General features: G+C 39.8%; 1 protein-coding gene across 1 annotated transcript in view; it reads right to left on the bottom strand.

The window, feature by feature from the left end:
* LOC125636366 (uncharacterized) overlaps positions 1 to 23,582 on the bottom strand; it is a 43,922-nt gene that overhangs the window by 18,129 nt on the left and 2,211 nt on the right. The gene's annotated exons all lie outside the window — the stretch shown is intronic.

Raw genomic sequence — 23,582 nt, 5'->3', positions numbered from 1 at the left:
CCAACCTGGCCTAGAAAAGGCCCAGGATTGGGCTGGAGGCTGCAACTGTGGCTTCAAGCAACCTTTGTCAAGGGGTGCTGGAACAATTTGTATGGTGGGGGTGCTGAGAGCCATTGACCTAAACTGCAAACCCTGTAAATGATGGAAACCACTTCAAGCCAGGGGTTACAGCAGCACCGCCAGCACCAATAGTTCCAGCACCTATGCCTTTGTCCCATCTCTCACCACTCTTGAGTTTCACTGAGAGATGTTCAATCATGGAACTCATTTTAAGTCACATGGGCAAGCACTGGCCAGATACTTAGACGCATGGGGGACAGCCGTCTGTGAAAATATCCTATAAATGCTCTTTTAAGATCAAATCAATTTTTTTCCACAAGTGAAGTAAATCAGGCTGTGTTCCTAGTACAATTAATATAAATATACCCTGAACAACATGCATAGTATAAGCTATAAAACCATAACCTAACAGAAAGATACTTTAAAGCCGATTTCATAGGACTCTGTTAGCCATGACCTAACATAAAAGGGAATCCATTCATCTAATCTCACCAGGAAAAGCATTTCAGTATAAAGGCGCATAAAAATAAATGTTTGGCCCTAGTCGGAGACCATTTTCCATAATGGGAGGTGGAGGGAGATCATGCAGAAAGACAGCACCTGATGATGACTGGAGATAAGTCTCGGATAAAACTTGGAGACTGGCTGAGAGTTTAGCCTTGTGGTTTACATTAGAGTCTTATCTCTCCTGAAAGAAAATTGAAATTATTATTTAGTACTTTGAACTAAGTAGAAAGACAAAAGCTAGCAAATGGTTGATTAAATCTCTTCATGAAGGCATTCAGGCATAGGCTATCACCCATTAAATTACTGCTTGGGCAGCATTAACTGGCAGTGAGATAGCTCAGACCCTTCTTTCAACCCTTCACCAGCAAAGATTACCCATGTCACATCAGTTGCCTTGGCCCTCAGAGTAGAGAATATAAGTGGGAAATAAAAGGAATTTTCCTCCTGTAAGAAATTCTGATATTTCTGTTTGTTTTTGTTGTGAATTGGGATGAAAAATTGAAATATTCATTTTGGGGGAATGAAAAGATATGAACAATTTTGACATGTTGTTTTGACATTTCCAATCAAAATAAAACATTTTGAGGTTCCGGAATCAAAAAGTTTCATTTTTGTTTGTCAGATCAAAGCATAGTTCTGACAAGCTTTCTGACAATAATCTGCTTCTGCCTGAGCCAGGCCTCACAAGAGAAGTAGAGCCTCATGTCTCTGTCCTTGCAATGGGGCAGATTCCCTGGGCAGACTACATCTTCCATATGCAGAGCCTTGAAGGTGAGATCAAGAAGTCGAAATGGAGGTGGTGACAGGATTTGATTGACAGGTGTATTGTACAACCTGGAGTCATGTGATTATGTGAAAAGCTCAGCTTCGATATTTGCTATTTAAAAAGTTTCTAGTCCTCATAGTTTCAGAGAAAAAATTGAAAACATGACTCCTAAAGACTCAGAAGTGAGAAGGTAAATTTATATATATATATATAGCCAAATATATATATATATATAGCCAAACCCAAAATCATGAGCTGGTCCCCAAGAATCATGAGATTTTTCTATATATTGAAAAATCTCATGATTCTTGGGGACCAGCTCATGATTTTGGGTTTGGCAATACTGTAGTATTTGATATAAATATTAGAAATGTAGTGGTAGTCACATTACCTAATGCACTGCAGGAAGGCACAGAGATACTGCAGTATGAAAATTACTAAAATAGAATAAGAAAAATGAACGTCAACCACAGGAAAGAAATGAAACAAGCTGCCAGGACAGGATGTGGACTCACCTTTGATTAAGGAACCTAAGAAACCCAGCTATCATAGATAGATATTTAGGTCAGAAGGGACCATTATGATCATCTAGTCTGACCTCGTGCACAACGCAGGCCACAGAATTTCACCCACCACTCCTGCAAAAAACCTCACACCTATATCTGTGCTATTGAAGTCCTCAAATCAAAGTTTAAAGACTTCAAGGAGCAGAAAATCCTCCAGCAAGTGACCCGTGCCCCATGCTACAGAGGAAGGAGAAAAACCTCCATGGCCTCTTCCAATCTGCCCTGGAGGAAAATTCCTTCCCGACCCCAAATATGGCGATCAGCTAAACCCTGAGCATATGGGCAAGATTCATCAGCCAGATACTACAGGAAAATCTGCTTTTTTTCCCTGGAAAAATCATGGAGCAGGTCCTCAAAGAATCAATCCTGATGCACTTGCATGAGAGGAAAGTGATCAGGAACAGCCAGCATGGATTCACCAAGGGAAGGTCATGCCTGACTAATCTAATCGCCTTTTATGATGAGATTACTGATTCTGTGGATGAAGGGAAAGCAGTGGATGTATTGTTTCTTGACTTTAGCAAAGCTTTTGACACGATCTCTCACAGTATTCTTGTCAGCAAGTTAAGGAAGTATGGGCTAGATGAATGCACTATAAGGTGGGTAGAAAGCTGGCTAGATTGTCGGGCTCAACGGGTAGTGATCAATGGCTCCATGTCTAGTTGGCAGCCGGTGTCAAGTGGAGTGCCCCAAGGGTCGGTCCTGGGGCCGGTTTTGTTCAATATCTTCATAAATGATCTGGAGGATGGTGTGGATTGCACTCTCAGCAAATTTGCAGATGATACTAAACTGGGAGGAGTGGTAGATACGCTGGAGGGGAGGGATAGGATACAGAAGGATCTAGACAAATTGGAGGATTGGGCCAAAAGAAATCTGATGAGGTTCAATAAGGATAAGTGCAGGGTCCTGCACTTAGGATGGAAGAATCCAATGCACCGCTACAGACTAGGGACCGAATGGCTAGGCAGCAGTTCTGCGGAAAAGGACCTAGGGGTGACAGTGGACAAGAAGCTGGATATGAGTCAGCAGTGTGCCCTTGTTGCCAAGAAGGCCAATGGCATTTTGGGATGTATAAGTAGGGGCATAGCGAGCAGATCGAGGGACGTGATCGTTCCCCTCTATTCGACATTGGTGAGGCCTCATCTGGAGTACTGTGTCCAGTTTTGGGCCCCACACTACAAGAAGGATGTGGATAAATTGGAGAGAGTCCAGTGAAGGGCAACAAAAATGATTAGGGGTCTAGAACACATGACTTATGAGGAGAGGCTGAGGGAGCTGGGATTGTTTAGCCTGCAGAAGAGAAGAATGAGGGGGGATTTGATAGCTGCTTTCAACTACCTGAAAGGGGGTTCCAAAGAGGATGGCTCTAGACTGTTCTCAATGGTAGCAGATGACAGAACGAGGAGTAATGGTCTCAAGTTGCAGTGGGGGAGGTTTAGATTGGATATTAGGAAAAACTTTTTCACTAAGAGAGTGGTGAAACACTGGAATGCGTTACCTAGGGAGGTGGTAGAATCTCCTTCCTTAGAGGTTTTTAAGGTCAGGCTTGACAAAGCCCTGGCTGGGATGATTTAACTGGGAATTGGTTCTGCTTCGAGCAGGGGGTTGGACTAGATGACCTTCAGGGGTCCCTTCCAACCCTGATATTCTATGATTCTATGATACAGAAAATTCTTTCCTGGGTAACTCAGATCCCACCCCATCTAATATCCCATCACAGGCCATTGGACCTATTTACCATGAATATTTAATTACATGGCTGTTCAGGAATAATTTTCAAATTAATCACTTAAAAATATTATGATCCAGAGGAATGAATGAAGAGATGGGAGTCCAGAAGGCCTGAATTCTAATCCTGGACCTGTCACTGACTTCCAGTTTGGCCTTGAGGAAATCATTAAACCCCTCTGCCTTAGTTTGTTATCTAAAAGAGGGATAATGCCTCCTTACTTTGAATTTAAGCATTACTATGCTGTAGCTCACGAAAGCTCATGCTCAAATAAATTGGTTAGTCTCTAAGGTGCCACAAGTACTCCTTTTCTTTTTGCGAATACAGACTAACACGGCTGTTCCTCTGAAACCTGTCATTATTAGCTACATCGTTACTGCAAGGAATACCCTTGATGTCCACTAGAGGTCCCCTCCATGAGCCTGTGAAAGTTTTTGTAGGTGAACACTAAGCATTACCAGGGCTAGGAGGCAATAAAACAAAAATGTATACTGAACTTCAGTTAGCTAAAAGCAAAAAGTCACACAGAATACCAAAATGGGGAAATAAACGGACTTCATGCTGAAGCAGACAAAAATACTCGGTGTTGAAGCCAGTGCCTAGAAATACATCAGTCTTTGGTACCCACAACAACAGTGAAGCAAAGAGTGGTTGTGGATGCATTTACTTTAGCACCAGGAATGAAAAAATAGCTTTGATCCTTTTAACATTAGGTTGTACCATTTGTAATTGACCTCAAAGTTAATAGGCAGGCAGCAATGTCCTGCTGTCATTCAGACCTCCCATTGCTCTGTATCTCATTATAAAATTAGATCCAACCAAGGGAACAGTGCAGAGACTATTATTATTATTCCAGGATAGAAATATATCCAATAGAACACTGGCCCATTCTGCAAACAGATTAAGTCTGTGCTTATCCAAAGCAATCACATGCTATTGCATTAATAAAACCAAATCAGGAGGAAATGACAGCATCCCTGCCTCATTCAGAAATGCGAAACCACTTTAAACTGGTGCACTCATGGCCTACCTGTACTCACATGTAAGTCCATGGGAGCAGGAACAGGCCCCCAGTGCACACAATTGGAGCCTCATAAGTGAATTGTTTAATAGTTACTATGATGGAGGTATGATTTTTTTTTGTGCATCTAATATTTGTGTTAGTTACTTGTGCTCCCTGTAGAATTCTATATTTGTATGTTCCTATGTCTTTTTTTATCTTTTAAATGTAATGACATATTTTATTGCCATAAATTGCATGCTTAGGCATTTAAATATTCAAGACCCATTTCTATCCTGCTCAGGTGCAACTCCCATTGATGATAGTGTAAGTGAAAGCAAAATCTGATGCACATTGTTTAATATAAAAAAGAAAAAAGAAAAGGAGTACTTGTGGCACCTTAGAGACTAACCAATTTATTTGAGCATAAGCTTTCATGAGCTACAGCTCACTTCATGGGATGCTGTAGCTCACGAAAGCTCATGCTCAAATAAATTGGTTAGTTTCTAAGGTGCCACAAGTACTCCTTTTCTTTTTGCGAATACAGACTAACACGGCTGTTACTCTGAAACCCATTGTTTAATATGTCAGTTTTCTGGTATTACAAAAATCTATTAGAAATTGTCACCATTAAAAAGTCAGCCAACACCAATAGTTACCATACAATGTTATTTCCTATTCCAATGAATTTCCTATTCCCTGAAAGGGGCTATTCCAGTATTTCATATATCACTGCCTGGTAACTGCGAGTGAATGTTGACTTTTTACTGGTGACCATTGGTATTTTCATTAATGCATCTATATAACGGTAGGTGAGGATGTGCTACTCAATTACCCGGCCTCATAATCATGAGAAATTCATTATGGGCAGTTCCTTCTGTGACCTCAGTTCTATAGCCAATAAAAGTTGGCTATTTTCCATCCCAAATTTTTTGTGCAGTGTGCTGGTGCCAAAGGCATGCCTTATTCCACCTCCAGATAGCTGCATTTCAGCTGAGAAATAAGGCTGCTGCACCAAGATTTTAAAATACTTTGAGAGCATATGTGGGTGGAGGAGCAATATACAAGCAAAATATTTTTGTGCCCAGAAAATCTGATCATTGATGATTTGGTCAAATTTTGCAGTTTAAGTATCTCCTTAGTTACTAAAATAGTGATAAAAGTAAACAGCTTGGCATTCTGCAGGAGCAACAGAATTGTCCACAAAAGTGAGCTATCAAATACAGCCATGCTTCATGCTTTTCGTTATAAGAAGGGGCTAATTCTTTGAGAGAGGAAGAAAATAAATATATGTGTTTCTGTGCATGGGATCAAATAATGGGCTGTCAGATACAATAACAGCTTCAATATGAGGTTGGACATTGAGGAAAAAGGAAAAGATGGGCCCAAATCAAAACCCTGGTTCTGGACACTTTTGAACTTTGTGGAAGTGCTAATCCAGATCTAGATCCCAGTCCAAACCTCATAGCTGTTAGTATTCTGATTCATAAGCCAAATCAAAATGGCACTCCTGTAAAATAGGCCATGCTGTATTAGGACCTGATCCTTTGGCTCAGCCTCTCACCATGCAGTATTGTACACTTTTAATTAAAGCTGTAGCTGGTATTTCCATCTTAAATATTTTTACTTGTGATGGCTTTGTCTTCACTATGTTTTTCCTCCAATGTCTTGATGTGGAATCATTTTAATTCTAATTGTGTATGCCGAATCTCACCGCAAAGAATAACCTTTGTTAATCTAATCCAGCTCCTCCTAAACTGCTGAGGAGTTCAGAATTTGGCAACAAGGAGGTAGCCTGGCTCACCTATTTCTTTTTTTTAATTCACATCATCCAAAACCTGCAGGACAGAATCGAAACACAGAGGGCCCTGTTATTGAAATGCAAATGGAGAACATACATTGGAGTGTAGTAACTGAGGTCCTTTATCAAACCAGTATTCATAATTACAGCATCAAGTCATTTCCTAATGTAAGTATGATGAAAGGCAAAGCAGCAGAGTTAATAACAAATTAAGGTTGAGAAATCAAGCGCTAAAAAGAGATTCCAAATGTTAAAGTTGCTCTCACAATGTTAATTTAAGTATATTGATAACCTCTGTGTTTTTGGTAGATACTTATAAATCAACATGTAACAGAGGAAAAAGACAGCTAAATGTGACCATTATAGTTGTGGAAGTCACTTTTCACTTTTGGGATTTCCTTGATGTTGGAGAGCTTCATTTTTTAATCTTAATGCTTCTTGTTTACATTTATTTCACCCCCTTTTTAAAGAAAAGAAAAAGAAAGAAATCAATATCTGAACTATTTGGCTTTCACAGTCTATAAGCTCCATGGGCTTCACCGGGGAAGTCATAAATTCCTTGCAACTGAGATACTCTTAGATTGTAAACTTTGCTAAATTTTAAACTATTTCAGGCAGCGACTGTCTTCCTTTGTGCGTGTGGTGTCAAACACGTTGTGAACATCTTTGGAATACAAATGGTGATGATAATTCTGACTACAGCGGTTACAAGCTCCACAGCTGTGCCCGCAGAGCTTCTAAGATTTGGTAAATCAAATGGCGTTATTAGTAGGGCTGTCGATTAATCACAGTTAACTCATGCGATTAACTCAAAAAAATTAATCACAATTAAAAACATTAATTGCACTGTTAAACAATAGAATACCAATTGAAATTTATTAAATATTTTGGATGTTTTTCTACATTTTCAAATATATTGATTTCAATTACAACACAGAATACAAAGTGTACAGTGCTCACTTTATATTATTTTTATTACAAATATTTGCACTGTAAAAGTAATAAAAGAAATCGTATTTTTCAATTCTCCTCATACAAGTATTGTAGTGCAATCTCTTTATCATGAAAGTGCAACTTACAAATGTAGTTTTTTGTTGTTACATAACTGCACTCAAAAACAAAACAACGTAAAACTTTAGAGCCTACAAGTCCACTCAGTTCTACTTCTTGTTCAGCCAATCGCAAGAAGAAAAAAGTTTGTTTACAGTTACGGGAGATAATGCTTCCCACTTCTTAATTACAATGTCACCTGAAAGTGAAAACAGGTGTTTGCATGGTACTGTTGTAGCCGGCGTTGCAAGATATTTACGTGCCAGATGCACTAAAGATTCATATGCCTCTTCATGCTTTGGCCATCATTCCAGAAGACATGCTTCCATGCTGATGATGCTCATTAAAAAAAGAATGTGTTAATTAAATTTGTGACTGAACTCCTTGGGGGAGAATTGTATGTCTCCTGCTCTATTTTACCTGCATTCTGCCATGTATTTCATGTTATAGCAGTTTCGGATGATGATCCAACACATGTTGTTCGTTTTAAGAACACTTTCACTGCAGATTTGACAAAACACAAAGAAGATACCAATGTGAAATTTCTAAAGATAGCTACAGCACTCGACCCAATAATCTGAAGTGCCTTCCAAAATCTGAGAGGGATGAGGTGTGGAGCATGCTTTCAGAAGTCTTAAAAGAGCAACACTCCGATGCGGAAACTATAGAACTCAAAAAAGAAAATCAACCTTCTGCTGGTGGCATCTGACTCAGATGATGAAAATGAACATGCATCAGACCGCACTGCTTTGGACCGTTATCGAGCAGAACTCATCATCAGCATGGACGCACGTCCTCTGGAATGGTGGTTGAAGCATCAAGGGACATATGAATCTTTAGCGCATCTGGCTTGTAAATATCTTGTGATGCTGACTACAATAGTGCCATTCAAACGCCTGTTCTCACTTTCAGGTGACATTATAAACAAGAAGCAGGCAGTATTATCTTCTGCAAATGTAAACAAACTTGTTTGTCTGAGTGATTGATTGAAGAAGAAGTAGGACCGATTGGACTTGTAGGCGCTAAAGTTTTACATTGTTTTATTTTTGAATGCAGGGGTTTTTTGTACATAATTCTACATTTATAAGTTAAACTTTCATGATAAAGATATTGCACTACAGTACTTGCATTAGGTGAATTTGAAAAATACTATTTCTTTTGTTTTTTTTCTTTTACAGTGCAAATATTTGTAATAAAAATATATATAAAGTGAGCACTGTACACTTTGTATTCTGAGTTGTAATTGAAATTAATATATTTGAAAATGTAGAAAAATCCAAAATTATTTAAATAAATTGTATTCCATTATTGTTTAACAGCATGATTAATCATGATTAATTTTTGCTATTGTTGTTATTGTTTGTCTTATTGCCATCCCATTATGTTGGCACATATCAAATTGGTGTGAATTTCTTTCTGGAAATCTTCCATTATCCACACAGATCTCAATTGCTTTTTGAACTGTATCCACCCTTCACTCAGGTAAAGCTCCTACTGAAGACAATGGACCAAATCCTGAAACCCTTCCTCAGTTTTTTACTCAGTCCTAAGAAAGACAAAAGTCCCATTGTTTTTACAGAGTTTTGTCTGAAGAAGAACAGCAGGATTTGTTTCAGTTTAGAGTTTTGCCTGAGAAAACCATCCATAATTTAGACCTTCATCAATCTCCCTTGAGTATGACGTGAACACTGGAATACTGTACACTCACAGATGTATTTTTACAACTTCATTTTAGTTGGTGGACCACATTGTCCAAACGACTTTTTCAGTGACCATCACCAAACAGAAATACCTACTATGCAATACCTTTCCTACCCTCAGTCAAGCTGATCCTAGATATTTAGGAACAGGAAGAAGGGATAGCAGTGCATTTAAAATAGTTTTCTCCCAAATTAAAGCCAGACATTCAAACAATTTCAACAAGGCTAGTATTTTTTTAAAGAATAAACAGCTAGTCTGATACAGACACTCACTCACTCACTCACTCGCTTGCTCACTCACTCACTCAGAGGATACATTATCTGATAAAAAATGAGACTGGCTAGTTCATGTCTGGCTTGCTCATATTAAAGAGTGTTCTGGTTCTAAAAAACTTACCATGCGCCCATTCTCAAATATAGGAACACACCATCTGAGAACAATAATAAACAAAAATTCCCCTCTTCATTTCTTTATAGCTCTCCTAAATAGCTACACCTGTATTCTGATGGCAGAGATATAGTATAAATTAATCTCTATTGTTACTTACAGTACAGCACCCTGTGTGTCCTTAGCAAACAAAATTTAACTGAAAAGAAATTGCACTAATTTTAGATTCTATGAATACCTGTCTGAGCAGGGGGCAGGTTTGCAATATACAGCTATGGCATTGAGTAGCACTAGTGGGAATGCTCAAATATTTACAGTGCTCATCTGCAAACTGTTATATGCAGTGTTGTTGTAGCTGTGTTGGTCCCAGGATATTAGAGAGACCATGTCGGGGGAGGTAATATCTTTTAGTGGACCAGCTTCTGTTGGTGAGAGAGACAAGCTTTCAAGCTTACACAGATCTGAAGAAGAGCTCTGTGTAAGTTTGAAAGCTTCTCTCTGCAGTCTCTGCGGACCACTTAATGATCTTTCCAAATGTTGTTTGTACTGTTAGCGAACTATTGTAAAGCACTTTGGATAAATGAGCTATATATAAAAAAACCCTTAATAATGCCAGCATATGCCAGAATATCTAAACAAAGCTGAGAAATGCAATATGAAAATGAGAGTCACTTTTTAATATTATTCATAGATGCATTATTCAATGGACTGAGGGAAACCATGCTGTCTCAGAACTGCTAATGAAATTCACAGTCCTAGCAACAAAAGCATTAGATGCAGTATGAAATGGTCAGTATAGATCATTCTGAACAGCCCTGGTATAACACCACATCATCTCCCTTCTTGATGCTGTGGACAATATTGTCCAATGTTTATTTATTTTAGAACAATCTTGCAAAATTCTTTCCCCCCCGTCCTCCTAGGATGTGTCATTTTTGACAGTTCATTCCACTATCATTCATTTTTAGATTATCATGGGGAGATGAGTAGGTTTCATGCCTGGGCTACTAAAATTTCATGCCATTTTTTAATTCTGCTTTAGGAATTCCCAGTTCATGAACATTATTTTCTTTTGTTAGGTGAGATTTCAAATTTGGCAGCTGGGAGATTTTGGGAAGAGATTTGTTCTCTTTGTTCATACTTTTCCCTTACTTTTTCCTCTCAAAATTGAGGTTAAAACAAGGTTTAGGCTTCCCAGGGAACCCTCTTTGGAGATTACCAAATGACACATACTGGGCCAGATTTTCTTCCTCTGTCTCATCAACTGAGACAGCTGAGAATTCCCTTAGCAAGAGGAAGCTCTTTGCTGGTGTGAAGCTGGTGGAGCTGGCCTCGATACCAACCGCCTCATTGTAGGGCCCTCTGGGACCATAACCAACATGTAAGAGTCTAGAAGTTGCTCTAATGCACATTGAGACTGCGGTTTGCACAGGCCTGGCTTGAGAATCAGAGGGCCATAATCAGCTCTCTGAGGCCCTTTCCCTCCGCATTCTGACCAGATGTTGGTGTAGGAAAGAATGTGGCCCTTGAACCTAAATAGGTTAACTGTACCATTTTGAGGGATCAGTGATACACTCTATTATTATTACATTCCAGAAGACCGATAAACGATTTAATTTACAATATTAATATGTATATGTAGTGTTTTATTTGTCTTACTTATACTGCATAGTTTTTTATATTTTCAAACTGTTGTAGAATAAATACCACCCAAATGCAAACTCTAATCAAAATTCAGAAAGATCTGTGAGGTAGGAAAATATCATCATCCCAATTTTATGTAATGGGAAACTGACAGAGAGCGGATATAAGACTTCCTTGAGGCCCCATAGCAAGTCAGTAGTGCAACCAGAGTTATAATATAAGAATTGCTACCTTCTAGCCCCTCTGGATTCCAATCCAGTCATGCTTACTTCTCTAGACTATAACTCTCTATGGTCCCTATTCTGCAATCCTTATTCACATTGGCTTTCAATGGGACTACTTAATGCTTCTCAATGAGAATATTCATGTGAGTAAGGGCTACTTAGCATGGTAAGGGTTGAAAAAATGAGCCCTGAACCAACATATTCTCAAAGACTGGAACTGACTTCCACATTCAAAATATGGATGCATTAAAATCATATGTATGTACACAAATATTGCAAAAGTAGATGCAGATTGGTATTTGCCAGTATCTGATTAGTTCACACACATGTGCATGTATGCACATTTTTTGCAGATGCAAGTTACCTTCCAGATTTAAAAAAATTAGCCTGTAATGTATTTCCAAATAGTTATCACAGTTATTTTTTCTGGAAATTAGTACATAAGGAAGAATGACAGAGCTAGTAAACACAACTTCAGTTGTCAAACAGAATGCCAGCAGGAACAATTACCCACTTTCTGCTTCTGGCCTCTTGCTAAAGGAATGGTATCAAATAGCTGTTGACTAAACTTTCAAATGCTACAGTATCCACACCATTTTTCATAATTCTGAAAAGGAATGTAAATACTGCTAAGGACTTCCATTTATCTAATGAACATGAGCTTTGATTTTTTTTAAAAATCATGGTAAAAAAACACATCACCCATATGAAAATGTGTAGGTTAGATTTAGAAGAACCTGAAAGACAATGATGGATTGTGCTGAATTTGTCCAGGGCTTGACATGTGGAGAGGTCAGTGTGGATAGTGGTAGTTTTGTTTTTACTAAGGGGGAGGGGGCGCTAATGATTGAGGTCTATAAAATCATGACTGGTGTGGAGAAAGTAAACAAGGAAGAGTTACTTACTCCTTCTCATAACACAAGAACTAGGGGTCACCAAATGAAATTAGGTTTAAAACAAACAAAAGGAAGTATTTCTTCACACAGCGCACAATCCACCTGTGGAACTCTTTGCCAGAGGATGTTGTGAAGGCCAAAACTATAACAGGGTTAAAAAAAGAACTAGATAAATTCATGGAGGATAGGTCCACCAATGGCTGTTAGCCAGGATGGGCAGGGACGGTGTCCCCAACCTCTGTTTGCCAGAAGCTGGAAATGAGCAACAGGGAATGGATCACTTGATGATTACCTGTTCTGTTAATTCCCCCTGGACCACCTGGCACTGGCCCCTGTCGGAAGACAGGATACTGGGCTAGATGGACCTTTACTCTGATCCACTACGGCCATTCTTATGTTCTTATGCTTCTTTGTAACAATGTACAATGAAAATGGTTGAAGGATGAGGCACTGATTTACTTATACTCGTTCCAAACCAGAATATTAGCTCAAACAGGGCCACAGAGAGAGGGGTGGACGTGGCTCCTACTGCAAGTTCAGGGGCCCTGATAGACCCTGTGGATCCTGCAAAATGGACAAAAAAAAAAATGTGGAGTAGTAGCTAGGCAATCTCTTGGCAATCCTGATCTCAGTCCTTTCAATCTGATAAGTACTGTAGTCCAGTGGAGCTCCAGAAGTGATTATTATACTCTTCTCAGCCACTTATCTTTCACAGGTTTTAGATGATCCTTTTTTAAATCCAGAAAGTTTAAAGTATATTGAGCAAGGAGTCTGATTTGCTACTGGGAAAGTTTTTGCCTTTAGGAATACTGATTTATTGGTTTGGCTTGACTAAATTTAAAGGGCCTGAGTTAGCTTTTCGGACCCAGAATTTTTATTTCATTTTCCAAAAACAATCTTGACCTCCAACAAAGAAGTTTCAGGAAGATTTGCTCTCCTTAACAAGTCCACCTATGCTAGGACACCCAGTATTTTAGCTTACAGCTTTTTGTCATTGTTGCTATCATCAAACTTTCTGGCTAGTACTGATGATGACATAAATAACAGATTTACAGTACTGAGAGTAGTCATTTTTAGACAGGAGATTCCATTAAAAAGTCAAGAATAATCATTCCAGCTATCTGCAGTAACTAGTTTCTTCCTGGAATTACAATACAAGATACTCTACAAAGTGGTAAATATCAGGTTTTAATGGCACCCACTGTAAGTTACTATAGAGATAATCATAAAGACATCTCTGATATTAACTCCAGAGCCCAGCTACAATGTTCTCTTTGTAAAACCTTCAAGTACTATCAATTCTTATTTGTCTGCCTTGTGGTAACATCCACTATGTGCTGTACACACATAAAGGAAAGCATGGTCCCTGCCCTGAAGGTCTCCAATCTAGCCAGGCAACAAATCAAGGATGAGGGAGAAGGATAAAGTGTTGTTGTTTGTTTGTTTGCTTATTTAATAACAGCAGTAATATTATGGCACTGCATCTCTGCTGGTGTTTTCCGAACACTTTAGGCCTGATCCTGCTTTTAAGAAAATCAGCTGTATTTTCACAAATAAAGTGAATTTTCCACAATACAAGGTGATGCAAAGCACATAACACAGGGCAATATAAAGCCACCATTTTGCCTTTCGTGTATATACACTTTACTGTATGGAAACCTCTCTGTCTCATTTTCCCTATTTTAAATATGGGTGATCATTTCTACCTACCATACAGCACCATCACCACATGAGTGTTGTAAGGATTAATTTGTCAATCCTTAGCTAGTGTTGTGAAGCATTTTGAACACACAAAGTGCTAGATATGTAACAAGTGTTAAAATTATTTCTGTCTTAAAGGATTGCAACAGTTTGATAACATTTTTAATATATAGCAATATAAGTGGCTCTGTGCAAAAGGCGAGTCAAGGTCCATAGCTAACAATGCCTCAGTCCCAGAGAGTTTATAACCTGAGAACATGACTTGGTACAAAACAGTGCACCAGAGTGCAAACAGAACGAGCACAGTGTGTAGTGTAGGCTTTTTTTAACGTGTATTTCACAAAACATAGTAGGTACTGATTTTCCATCATTAGCTGTAGCAGAATATTTTATATTATTTCTTGTAGCATTACTCAGATTATATTTAATCTAATTTGGAGCAGGGAACATCTCTTTGCTATGTGCGAGTACAGTGCTTAACACAATGGAACCCCAGCCTTGTTTTGGGTCTCTAGGTGCCACTGCAACACAAATCAAATAATCATTATAAAATAACAATAAAATATGGCAAAAATACCAAACACCAGGAGGCTATTCCTTACTGGAACTCATTTTCTAAACAGACTATTGAGCTCAGAAGGGAATGAAATACAAACCTATTTCCTTTCGTTTAAAGATTTCAAAGCAAAGTTACTGCAGTGACTCAAAGGTTACCAGGTTAAAAATATCCCAACATGAATTTTCATAGAACTCAGTGGAGATTTTAAATCATGCATGGAAGGCTTTGTTCTAGAGGGCAATATGGCATTCCTTTCTATTGGGCAGGAAGGGGGTGTTTGCCTACAATAAAGGGTATAAAAGAGCAAGATTTGATCAGAATTAAGATGTATACAGGGCTTTACACTTTCAAACCATTGTATATACATTAAGCTAACCAGCTGGGTCCAATCCTAGTCAACTTTTGCATGGGTGTGCAAAGGGGGGAAGATGTGAAGAGCCCTTGCATGTCCACCTATGGGGCTGGCCACAGTTGAATCTTTTGAATCCCCCAAGAGCTAACCACAGTTTGAAGCCCTCTGAGCTCAAAAGCTGCTCAAGGCAGAGCCAGATGCCCCTCTGCCTCTGCACTGACTAGCAGAGTTGGCCAGTGCATCCACTTCTTAAAGGATAGCTCAATAGCTCTGCTCCCCAGGAATTCTAGGAGATATTAGCGTTGCCTCGCCAAACTCTTGCTGGGAGGGTGCACACCTGCACCACTCTTCTATTTAGGACTGTTCCTTCATGGCACACTCTAGCTCTTAATTGGAGACTCCATATTTTAATGCAATACTATTGCTGAAGCCAATGTAAATAGATAGAAATGTTTAATATAGAATACTAAATATAGATCAAGATTTTCTTAAGTGGGGGACTAAAGCAAGGCACTTAAATACTTATATAGGTACCGATAAGTGTCCTGATTTTTAAAATTGCTGAGCAACTAGTAGCTCTCACTGAAACCAGTGTAGCTGCACCATGGGTGATTTTGAATTATTGTGCAAAATAAATGAAAACTCTTAACTATCCAGCTGAAATTACTGTTTGAAAAAAATCATGGTTTTAGAAAAAGTAAAAAACTTGTGGTCTTAATAAAGACACTGGGTTTATGGCTTATTACAACAATCTGTAACCCACTAACCCCCCCTTTTGCCCTATAACTGCAGAGGTGTTAAGGGGTTACTTCACCTTGAACAAAAAGAAAAGGAGGACTTGTGGCACCTTAGAGACTAACCAATTTATTTGAGCATGAGCTTTCGTGAGCTACAGCTCACTCCATCGGATGCATCCTGTGGAAAGTGTTCACCTTGAACAGTCTCTTACAATATGTGTTAACTACTTATGCTAAACAATCTGTGCCACTCTGCATTTAGTAGTGACACTCTCAGTACCTTTCCCAGACCTGTATCGGGGATAGCCATGTTAGTCTGTATCCACAAAAACAACAAGGAGTCTGGTGGCACCTTAACAACTAACAGATTTATTTGAGCATAAGCTTTCGTAGGTAAAAACCCCACTTCTTCTGCATCTGAAGAAGTGGAGTTTTTACCCACGAAAGCTTATGCTCAAATAAATCTGTTAGTGGTTAAGGTGCCACCGGACTCCTTGTTGTTTTCCCAGACCTGAAGAAGAGCTCAGTGTAGCTCCAAAGCTCATCTCTTTCACCAGCAGAAGTTGGTCTAATAAAAGATAAAAAGAAAAGGAGGACTTGTGGCACCTTAGAGACTGACAAATTTATTTGAGCATAAGCTTTCGTGAGCTACAGCTCATAAATAAAATAATACTAAAAAATAAAAAATACTAACTAATCACTTTGTCCATTTGAAAAACATGCAGAGGGAGATTCTACTTTAACTTTGTCTTCCACTTGGGGTCAGTATTTAGACAAGTTCAGAAAGACCAGCTACTTGATGGGATTGGAAATCACTGAATTTCCACCTGGGCTCAGGGGCTAAAACAATGAGATTTGGTGGATCTCAGCTCTCAGAAGCGGCATTTCTGTTGGCATCATAGTAATGGATAACTAATAATATTGACAGGTGTAGCAATAAGGAACAATGATGATGCAAACCATACAGGTTTGGGGAATTGAGACAAAGCACGTTTTGGGGAAGTGGTGATTTTTTCTTCATTCTATTAATAATGAACTTTGAAAGGCTTTGAATCAAATGTTTTCCCACACTTTCCAGCAGTGCCAGGAAAAAACTATACTGCTAGTCAGCCTTAAACCTCAAAGCAAATCTGTCCTACTTTAATTGGCAGGTAAATCCTAAGGCAGTGATGACACTGGCTCCTTTGAAGATAAGGGCTCTCCGTGCTTAGCCAGAGCCCTCCTCTTTACCTCACCATGACTTAGTTTTGTTTGAGATGACAGGAATGGAGAATAGGAACCATGCCAATGAGAGAGTTCTGCTATTGACAGCTAAATCCTAACTGCATCCCATGCTCCTCCCTCTGGAGCTGGAGAAGGTGCAGCTGCCTGCCAGTATTCGAACTGCCTCAAAGCAAATTAAACACAAGAAGTAAACTTCCGTATCTCAGGCCCCAGGTCCACATAACTGAGTAACATGTTCCCTAGGATGAAGAGTTCTGAATGCTCAGGACATTTTTATAAAACAAGGGCATTCAATATATGCTTACTAAATGCAGAGATTAATAGGGGGCAACTTTGATCATGCAAACGTCCTGAAAACCTAGAGGGAGAGGCTTATAAAGAAGCTACTTGGTATGCAATTTCCAGGAGAATTAACCATTGTTAGCATTAACATCACTGATAGGATTAGTCATTGATTACAAGAGAATTAACTATTGATATGTGGAGCATTAACAATTAAAAGCTAGTGCCCTTTATTTACTTTGGATTTCATTTATCTCACCTCCACAAAATGCAATCAAAATTCTTTCTATTATTTGAGTATTCAGTTTCAGCTTTCTTGTGGACTATTATGACTCGAAGGTAAATACTGCAGCTTCTAAGCATGCTCACAAACCTTAACGCTAGTAATCCCCAAAGTAGACTTGTTTCAGAGATTAGCAGAGGTTATCTTCAAAGGAAAGACAAGAAAAAGAAAGATTTCTTGAAGCACTAAAAGTACTTTCACTCTAGTGGCATTCTGCTACTTAAAACTACTTTAACACAAATATTTTATTTTAAAATCCCGGTTACAGTCCAAGTAAATAGCTCAGAAGGCAGCTCTTAGATGTAAATGTATTTAGTTTCATAATCGGAGTGCACTTTAGCTGCAGAATAATCCGTTACAGATATGGTTAAAATTTTAGGTGGGCCATTGTAACCTCTCTTACCTGCACACATGCTCATTAAGGATCTGATTCAACTCTCATGGAAGTCAATAGAAACATTCCCATGGATGCCAGTCAGATTGGATTAGGTTCTAGGGGTACGTCTACACTGCAGTTAAAGCCTGCAGCTGGCCCATGTCAGCTGATTTGGGCTCGCGGGCTAAGGGGCTATTTAATTGCGGTGTAGATGTTCAGACTTAGGCCGGAGCCCAGGCTCTGGGACCCCATGATGCGGGAGAGCTTGGTCTCCAGCCTGAACCTGAACATCTACATCACAATAACCCCTTAGCCTGAGCCCTGTGAGTCCAAGTCAGCTGTACATGGGGCAGCAACAAGTGTTTAACTGAACTACAGACATACAGTAGGGGGGGTCTAACCTGCATCCAGTGATGTCAATGGAAGCGTTGCCATTGACTTCACTGGGTCCAGGATCAGTCAGTATTCTATTCTATGTGGGTTCTTATACTGTGCTCATCACTCTAGTATCTGGGGCCCAGATCTGCAAAGATACTTAGATGTCTAAACCCCAGACCTAAGCATCAAAATCCCATTTTGGCTCTACTGCGATCCACAGAACTTCCACTGAACCCTGAGGCTTCTAAACTCACTCGACACCTAAGTTTCTCAGGGTAAAATTCCCTAGATGCCTATGTTTCTTCTTCTGGGCATATGCACAGCTGCCTCATTCTAGGCATCTGGCCACCTATCTCCCACTTAAACCTCAGAGCAATTCATAAACCAGGGGAAGATAGGCAGATATACAGTTAGGGCATGTGCAAGGCCTGATCTGGTAGGAGTGCTCAGAGGCCACCTACTTGACTGGATTCCATTTAACAGGCATCTGGAGGAGAAGGAGGTGTGGTGGTGGTGTTATAACTTTCGTGCCACTGTTTAAAATGCTCACCTGGGAGCTGGGAGACCAAGGTTCAATTCCCCACTCTTTGCCAGAGGCAGAGATAGGATTTGAATAGGAGTCTCTTACTTCTCAGTGGAGTGCTGTAACCATTGAGCTCTGGAATATTCTAATATGGGGCTCCCTCAGACTCTTCTGCTGAAGATGTTCCACTGTCAATAAATAATGAAAGAGTCATTGGAGCAGGGGTGGTAATGATGCTTCTCATTAACAGGGGGACTGGACCTAAGGTCTCCCATCTCCTGGGTAAGTGGCTACCGCATCACTTTCTCCCATCCAGGGACAGTTCCACTGTGGATAAATATTTCAATAATATAGAATGTTAATTATAGTAAATGGATTTATATTTGGTTTATTATTTTTCACTCGCAGTAATGTGCTGCAACCATATTACTTAGACTTCATGACATACTGAGGAGGTAGCCACTGTTTTAACAGTGTAGCTGTTTTACACTTTGTCATTTCTGAAACAGAGAAGAGACAGGTTTCAGAGTAGCAGCCGTGTTAGTCTGTATCCGCAAAAAGAAAAGGAGGATTTGTGGCACCTTAGAGACTAACCAATTTATTTGAGCATAAGCTTTCGTGAGCTACAGCTCACTTCTCACAAAAGCTTGTGCTCAGATAAATTTGTTAGTCTCTAAGGTGCCACAAGTCCTCCTTTTCTTTTTATAGAAGAGACACACACACATATATGTTTGATAAGCATTTTATCCCCTTTTATTCCCACCTTGATACAGTACACTTTGTAGTTGCTATTGTATTTCTATATCACAGTTAAAGGAGGGGGTAAGTGGCTGATGCTGGGTTCAAATGCCCTCAGAGGCTGGACAACAGAAGAGTATCTAAGGATTCAGTGTATGAGTGTTTATAAGAATAGTGTCTTATTCCCTCCAGGATCCTCAGCTCCCCCATCCAGACCTCTCACATCTTAGCGAAATGCACTAGCGCTACTGTAGAGGTCAGATTGCAAAAATAAATAGTTCATTTACCAGCACGGGCCTCTGCAGTTCACTCTGCACCTCTACCACAGGTGGAACTGTGAATACCTTTAATCATCAACTGTTTTAAACAGTGAGAGGAACTTTCAACTCAACTTGTTCTGCCTGGGTATAGAATGAAAACATTTTCTTTGCTAATTTGTAGTGAATGTTTATTGTTTAGTTATTTTGCACAGTGCTGGGTTGGGGCTTGCAGACTGAAGTAGTCTTCAGACTCGTGGAACAGTGAGAGCATTGGCAGAAGCAACAGCACCATAGATTTGCCCCTCCCACAACATACTGCCAATGGCCAGCAATTGTACTTGTTTACATTAACACTGTTACAAATATTATTGATTATACACCTTCTGTGGTGATCACCAAGCGCAACCACAGACGTAAAAAAGTCTGATCCTGAAAACCATAGTCACATAAAATTGGCATTGACTTCCTTTGGGTCTGCATGATCAGACCAAAGGTCACTGGCTTGAAGTTACAAGTCTAACTCAAACAAAAACAAGACATGAGTCAATCATTCAAACTGAAGAGGAACAGATGAATTATTGGCAAAGAGAATGCAACATTCTTTGAATTACAATTGATGACAGACTGCAATATCATGAAACTTTAATAATATTTAAACTCTAGCTCACCTAACTGCCCAAGGCAGTCAAACCTTAAGCACATAGGAAAAACAAAACAAGGTTTTACAGACAATAGTACTGCATGATGGCATGTTTTACTCTGCATTAGCAATCTACCTGTACCCAAGTGCATATCGCTCCCTGATCAGAGTATAAGGGTGTGTGGAGTTCAGCGGTTGTTATCTTTATCAGCCAGATTTGTTTTTAATTTCAGTGGAATGCTTATTATTGGTTCCTTTCGAAATTCTGGTACAGGAAGAACACTGAAGAATAAGAATTGATTTCTTAACCTTATGGAAGTCTTTTGGGAAATTCTCTGGCTTTCAGATTAACTGCTGATTCTTTTGTGTTACATGATGAAAAAAGGGAATTTGCTGATCTTCTGCTGTGCTCTTGAAGTCAGTGGAGCTATGATGCATACACCAATTTAGGGTCTGTTCCTGAATTTTTTAAATTGCATTTTAAAGCATGGTCTTCTTTTAAAAATATACTTCCTGAGTTGGATCACTGACCTTGGTAATTCAAATCTTATTGCAATTTAAACCCTTGCTATCTCTAAGGCAGTTAGCTAAGCTAAAGTCACCCCCAGCTGATCACTGGTCTCCATGGGGAATCCCACCCTGCTACTTTATTCTGTTCTTAAAAAGCCAGGTCAAATAGCTGTTTGAATTGTAACGATCTCCTTGTGAATTCCTCTTTTGACCAGAATAACTGATATCCTCTTAGCTCTCAAGTGATCATACTAATTTCATTCTTTTCAACTATATCCAGTGCAATGCTTTCTCTGCTGTTTCTGACAACCTTTTCAGACACTATATTTCCTTTTCTGGGAAACAAAAAAATTTAATTTCCAATCGACTGTGTAGTTCCATGGTCAGACGAAGCTGGCATAAAGATTTGTCAATTCTCCCAATGCAAGGTAGTAGAATGTTAGGTGTAGAGATCTGATTACTACTGAAAGGTGTCAGCTCTCACTTGAAAATAATCAGCCAGAGGTTCTTAGTCTTTTTAGCGGCAGTTTATCTGAGTGAGATCTGATAGACAGGTGGTGACATTATAACAAGGGTCCCAGTACAATTATGGAACTCCTAAAGTGCTCCCCAAATTGTCCAGGGGGTGAGTGTGCTTTGCGCCCTTGTTATTTATCGCATCTGCCCAGCCGTACCTTTCATAGAGGAAATCAAGCAATGCAGGATGAATGACTAAAATGTTGGGGGAAGGAGAATATTTTTCTGAACATAATGTCATTTTTACTCCAGGGGGCCAAAACGAGGCCTCGTTAAAGTTAGTTGCAAGTCCATTGAAGTCAATGGAGTTGTGACTGCTTCTAGCAAGGTGACAATTGGCTCCCGGACTTTTTTTTAATCATCCATCTATCTACCCTCAGTGTTTTCTACAGCATCTATCACTATAATATCTAAGTGTTAGATGCTGTTCTATTGATCTAGAAATAATAATAATGAAATCTTTGTTTTCATGAGCAAAATTATAATTCTGAAAATTATGTTTACTGATTGAAAAATTAAACATCCTCTCTAAGTTTATTTTCGTGGCTAATAGTCTATGAAAAGTTACTAGTCCTTCTTTGTGTATTATTTCGTGAAACAGTACACCTAAAAAAATACAACCAACAACCCTACCTCAGATCCTACAAACAATGGTAGTACTCACGTGCTTAAGTTAAGCAGCTGCTAGTCCAGCAGCTAAATGAGTCTGGATAGTCTTCAGGGAGAGGGTAAGAGTCCGTGATGTTATTATGTAAATTTCTGTAGGCAGCCTGGAGCAGAAAGTTATAGGGCATCTTTACACCACACAGGGGGAGCACTGAACTGGAACTAGTACAGCAGATGCGATTAAAATCTTTACTGCAGTTTGGTACTTACCTCCACCATGGTATTTTCTGTGTTTTCTTTCTTGGTATTTACTCCAATACGGGAGTAAATGTAACTCCTGCACACAGTAAATGGAAAGATGGGAATAGCACCCACTGTATTTGGAAATGAAATCCTTCTTTAGTGCAGCAGTTCTCAAATTTTAGCAACCTGAGGACCTCCATTTTTATTTTAAAATTTTCACGGACCCCCAAGCCCCCAACTCAACCCCAGGCCCTGCCCTCACTCTACCCCTACCCCCAAGGCCCTACCCCACACCTCTTCCCACCCCTGCCCCTTCTCTTCCCCTCCTCCATCTGCCCCCTCCCTGCTCCTCCCTCCTTCAACAGCTGTTCGGCAGCATGCAGGAGGCACTGGGAGGGAGGGGGAGGAGTGGATCAGTGGGGCTGGCAGCCCCGGACATAACTCACAGGCTCCCTGGAGTACTCTTGTGGACCCCCAGGGGTCCATGGACCCCAGTTTGAGAAACCCTGCTTTAGTGGATTTACTCTCTCTCTCTTCACTTGTCTTTGTTCCTAAGAAAAGCTCCAGATCAGGACACATACACCTACACTGAGATCCATCCTGAGTGTGTAAAGCTAACCTACTTAGAAATGTACATGCTGGGCATTTTCATAGCTCAGTGCAAATGCAAGGCTATTTGGAGTGAATTCTATGCAATTAAAAGAAAGAAAAGAAAAGAAAAACGGACACGGAGAAAGAGAAATGTATTGCAATTCATTGCTGCTTCACCTGTAGCAGCCTTCCAGTAGGAACGAATGGCTGAACTGCCATGGATGTAGTGTTGAGCTGGGTGAAACCTTGTAATGGGTTGAGGTAGAATCTCATTCAAACCGATGTGCGAAGATGCCCTTAAGAGGCCACAGCTAAAATAAGGTTTAACAGAGTCTGCCAAGAAACTTGCTCCATGTGGGCGAGGGGATCCACTGGTATTGTCACCAGATGGGTATGGGGTGGATGGAGGGGAGGGGAGGGAAGAGAACACATAAAAACTGAGGCAAAAAATCAAGAAAGCCAAGCAGTAGCCTGTGAGCAGGGTGTTACTCTGGAAACAGTCAGAGGGAGAGCTTTTGGTCTGTTGACTAAGGAGCCATTGGGGTTATAAGCTAAGAAACTGCTCCTTTTGTTCTTGCTTCCTCCTGTGTTCAGAGAAGCAGGACTTCATACATCCCTTGGAAATAAACAAGATTGAATCACAGAGAATACTGGACTCCATCAATTTCTACTTCCAACTGGAACATCCCCAGGGCCCCAAACTTTGACTAGCCACTTGGGTCTAAAAAGGGC

Source organism: Caretta caretta, chromosome 5, assembly GCF_965140235.1.
Source record: "Caretta caretta isolate rCarCar2 chromosome 5, rCarCar1.hap1, whole genome shotgun sequence".
Taxonomy (NCBI): domain Eukaryota; kingdom Metazoa; phylum Chordata; order Testudines; family Cheloniidae; genus Caretta; species Caretta caretta.
Note: the sequence above shows the minus strand (reverse complement) of the source record. Positions and strands in the feature narration are given on the sequence as shown.